The following is a 5,318-nucleotide window of genomic DNA, read 5'->3' on the forward strand; positions in this document are numbered from 1 at the left end:
ATGTGCTTTAACTCAATAGCTGGTCGACTGTCTGTTGAGAGGAGTTAGGGGCTTGCAAAAAAAAAAAAATCTAATGCATGCTGGTGCTAGTACAAGGACAGGAGTGGGACTGTGCAAGAGCAGGATGGGTAATAGCAAAAAATAAGCCACAGGACTGGTTTAGCTGCCTATGGCGGTGCCAGGTATAGAACACAGGCCCAAACATACCATTCTGATTTCCTCTGAAATAAGCAGGTTAACAAAAGAGGGAAAAATGGTCAGTATGTTCATGTATGTCATTGGAAGCTGCTGCACTGTAATATCACATCAACTGTCTTTAGACTGAAATAAGAGAAAACACATGGAGTTTGTTTTGCTTGTGTTGGACTATCTTTGTTTCAAATCTGTAGTGTTAAATCAGCTTCTTTTCCATGTCTTCTCACAATCCGTTACAATTCATCAGCTTTTCTCTCAGAAAGAAGTAATTGCCTACTGCTGTCATTATGTGTTTTTGAAGGGATAGCTTATGTTTGACTCATGAGAGGAATTTTTACTTGAGAGAGCAGTACAAGAAAAAGTTAAGAGTAAAAACACCCAGAGGCTTAGTTTAAAAAATGTGGGGAGAAAATTCTGTATATTTAGCAGTAGCTGCAGTACTAGTTCACTAATCTATTGTGAACCTGCAATTGTAAGGATGTATGGAGCCTAATTTTATGAAAGACAAAACTGTACCCGCTACGCAGGCTAATCTGTGAGCTGGCAAGATTCTTTGTTGGAATTCTAGGTACTCAGTACAGCAATGTGTTGTAGAGCCTTCAAGTAGATAGAAATATCTTCAGTAGTGTTGATAAAACCTGTGATTGTTTTGGGTGATTGTTATGTTTAGATACTGGTATGTGGAAGTAGTTCAGTTTTAAAGTGTTCCAGAGACCACCATAATCTTTGTCCATGTTTTTAGGCACAGCTTAAACATTATTGTGTGTTCTTGTATGGTAGCTGTTTGCTTCTTATGTGGCTAATAATGAGCTGAGAAATTTAGGCTTTAGTGGAATTTTTCCACTGTAGGCACTAAGAGTTTCCTAAGCTGGAACTTGGGTAAACCAAAAAATGTGAAGTACAGATATTGTCACTGCAAGTCAATCTTGGGTATTCCCTTGAATTGGCATTCAGTAACTGTATGCTTACACTTGAGCTTGGTAACTTTCAGGGGTTTTTTGTTGATGCATAACACAATTTTAATTGTTTTTCTTTCTGAACTCACTGTACCTTCATGATTCATGTTGAATGGTATGAGCATTCATTTATTAAACAGTTCATCAAACTAGACTGTAAAACTAATCTAATTTAATACTAAAGTAAAAGACAGAAGGGGAAACGTGGGAGGAGAAGGAGGATTCCGAATCATATAGAATGTTAGAGGTTGGAAGGGACCTCTAGAGATCATCCAGTCCAACCCCCCTGCCAGAGCAGGATCCCCTAAGGCAGCCACACAGGAACACGTCCAGGTGGGTTTTGAAAGCCTCCAGAGAAGGAGACTCCACAGCCTCTCTGGGCAGCCTGTGTCAGCGCTCCATCACCATCACAGTAAAGAAGTTTCTCCTCATGTTGAGATGGAACTTCCTGTGTTCTAACTTAATCCCTTTATTACTTGTCCTATTACTGAGTACCAGTTTGAAGAGACTGGCACCTCCCTCTTGACACCCACTCCTCAGATATTTGTTTACATTAATGAGATCTCCTCTTAGACTTCTCTTTTCAAGAAAAGGTCAGCTCCAGTTTAAATTGGATCAGTTTCTTAATTGAGTTTACTACTTACCTGCTTTTTCTGCTGAATCAAGTATAAGTGGCTTTAACAGAGAGAACAAGGCTTCTAGTTTTTAGTAACTGTCTATTTTAATAACAGCTTTGGGTGGTTTGAAGTGAGTTAGAAACGAAATTGGCTAAACAGCATCCTAGTCAAAAAGATTCCTGATGAACGAGAATACAGTACCACTTACAACATCTTTCCACTTGTTCTCCCTTTGTAGTGGAACTTGTCTGATGTTACTGCCCTTCTGTTTTAAATTATTTGGGGTGGGGCCACTGTGATTTTTTTTTTTTTTTCATGTTGTTGCTCTGGGTAGGTTTACTGTTGAGTCTCCTGAACTGTCTTGCTATAATGATAAGTACTAGCAGTTGTGTAAGAGAAACAGCAATAGGAATGTGTCATGCTCATCAATTTATCAGATCAGTGTATGCTGTCGAGGAGCTGTATTTCAGCTACTGGCAAGTAGCCAGGGCTTGTACTGCCTGCAGCTAAAATGGGAAAAATTAGTACTGCTTCCCCTTGTCCTCTCTTGGCTTTTTTATTTTTCAGCTATATCGTATGGGTGTTTAGAATAGATAGTTACAATGGATCCCTTCTTCTTGAATGTGACCTAAGTATCAGGGCTTCAAATAAGGTTGTTATTCTAAATCTAGCTGTTGCACATAAAAAAAACCCCAAACAACTAACCCAAAAAAAAAAAAACAAAACAACTTGTTTGCGAGTGTAAAGTTATACTTCCCCTTCCCCTCCCCACTGCTAATGTACCACTTTACTCTTTATCCACTGAAGGCATAGGGAAGCCAGGAAGAAGGGAGGAGAGAGTAAGGAACAGATGTTGGATGGTAGTGGCTCATCTGAGCCTGTAAGGGGGTAGAAGATGTATTACAGAGAGTAGGGGACTGAATCTGCAGAAATGCACTGGGTAGTAGAGGTTGAATTCCTTTTTATGGGATGTGGTCAGCAGCATGTGACTCTGCAGATCAAGGACCCCCATGTGTCAGGTTGTCATCTTTCTTTTTGTTTCTACTTCTGGCACAGACCAGATAAATATTTTATTCTTTGCAAAAAATCTTTGGGAGTCTCGGCTGCTGCTCATAATTGTGTTTGGTTCTCGACTTCCATCCAGGCTTGCATCTCCATGGCAGCATGTGTTGTATTGTAAGAGTAAAAGCTGGGTAAAAGTCACTAGATGTGAATTTGTTTATTTTTGTAAGTCTGTTGGTAAATGAAATCTCAGTGAATTGGTGACTTCTTCATGTTCCTCAGCTTTCAGTTTCTCTATAACTTGATAGGGTCCTGCTTTCCAGTTTTGAGACTTTTGTGGCACCAGAGGATTGATTACTCATGTTTAAAGAGCTATTCAGTGGAAAAAATTGGTTTTTTGCAATGTATTTTATTTTCAAATGTTACTGACTGCTTAAAAAAATGTTTAATTTTCAGCTTATAAATATTTATCTTCATCATTCTGCAGTTTCCAGCTTCTTCAAATCATCTTAATTAAAGGCTAGTTAAAATCATTGCACATGAATAGTAGTTCTCACTGTCGTAATTCCACTGCTTTATAAATTAGCTTTAGTGCATTTGTAGTCTGCTGGCCACTAATAGGTCAGAGGGCACTGTAATTAATCTAGGGCTGAAAATGCTGCTGCTTTTTATAACTACTGTCAAGAAGCTTTGCTCATCTTATTTAAAAGTTTTATTTTCCATTCTAAAAGCGCTACACCACTTTATAATGTCAAGTTAGAATGCTACCAGTGCAAACCTATGGACATCTTTTGATTAACAGTCAACGAATATTGCTGCCATGATGTAGATTGTAGAATACTGCTTTAAAGGACTCCAAATTGTGATTGCGGCTACCGGTTTGCTGTACAGAGCAAAGTCTGCCACAGCAAGGCCCAGTTTGACTTTGTAGCTGTTGAGCCTCCTAATCTGAATGGGGAGGGTGGTTATCAAATGGCTACTGCTTCATGACCTGTAGTTCATATGTAGGTCATTCTGGTGTTAGGCATCTGATGAGGGGGAAGAAAAAATAGGATCTTCTTAGGATCTACTGCTGCCTTTGACTGTACAAGGGCTCTAGAGCTGTCAACTTGCTGAGCATGCACTTGGTGCCGCTAGTATGTACTTCTGGTAGATATCTCACCTCATGGTGCATGATGGAAAGGCATGTATTCTTCTTACCACTTAATTCAGGAAATATCAGTCTCTGATGATCTTACCAGGTCAAGAAGTGTGCTAACTTGTTATCAGAATTTCACATACTAATCAGTAGCCATTTGGAAGCACGTAATTTTTCTTAGAAATGAATCTCAAGCTTATTCTGACTAGAAGTTGGGACACTTCTAGCCTTAATTTTCCCCCAGTTTTAATGTATTGTGGCGATGCTGTCACTTAGGATTTTTCCCCCTTCTTTTTTTCGCCTTTCCTCTTCCATATTTGTTCATAGAATCATAGGATTGTTTGGGTTGGAAGGGGCCTTAAGGGTGATCTGGTTCTAATCTCCCTGCTGTGGGTAGGGACACCTTCCACTAGATCTAGTTGCTTAAAGCCCCATCCAACCTGGCTTTGAACACTTTCAGGCAGGGCATGTCCACAGGTTATCTGGGCAGCCTGTTCCAGTGGCTCACTAGCCTCACACAAGTATTTCTTCCTAATATCTAAACTAAATCTCCCCTCTTCCAACTTGAAACCATTACCCCTGGTCCTATCACTACATTCCCTGGTAAAGACCCAAGCCCCATGGCAGGAGATTTGAAACTAGTTGATCTTTAAAGTCCCTTCCAACCCAAATCCTTCTATGATTGACTGTCCACTGTTACATTCAATCCCGCTCTCCATGTCAACAACAAAGATGTTAAACGGTACCTGTCCCAATCCTGACCGCTGAGGAATGCCACTTGTCACTGGTCTCCACTCAGATGTCAAACCATTCACCACAACTCTGAATGTGACCATCCAACCAATTCTTTGTCCACCGAGTGGTCCATCTGTCAAATACGTTTCTGTCAAATGCTTTGTACAAGTCCAGGTATGTGATGTTAGTTGCTCTTCCTTATTCACTGATGCTGTAGCCTCGTGATAGAAGGCCACCAAATTTGTGAGGCATGATTTGCCCTTAATGAAGCCGTGTTGGCTGTCACCAATCACCTCCTTATATTTTATATGCCCTAGCATAGTTTCCAGGAGGATCAACTCCCTGATCCTCACAGAGGTGAAACTTTGGGTTTTTTCCTTCTTAAAGGGGCTATGCTTCTCCTTTTTCAGTCAGTGGGAACGTCACAAGACTGCCATGACTTTTCAAATATGACAGTGGCTTAGCAACTTCATCTGCCACTTCCCTCAGGACCCGTGGGTGTATCTCATCAGGTCCCATGGACTTGTGTACCTTCAGGTTCCTTAGACGGTCTCCAGCCTGTTCTTCTGCAGTGGGTAGTGCTTCATTCTCCCAGTCCCAGCCTTTGCCTTCTGCTACTTGGACAATGTGGCTGAAATATTTGCATTCCTGTTCAGATGTTATCACTATTTAACA

The sequence above is a fragment of the Apaloderma vittatum genome, unplaced genomic scaffold, assembly GCF_000703405.1.
Source record: "Apaloderma vittatum isolate BGI_N311 unplaced genomic scaffold, ASM70340v1 scaffold15251, whole genome shotgun sequence".
Lineage (NCBI taxonomy): Eukaryota > Metazoa > Chordata > Aves > Trogoniformes > Trogonidae > Apaloderma > Apaloderma vittatum.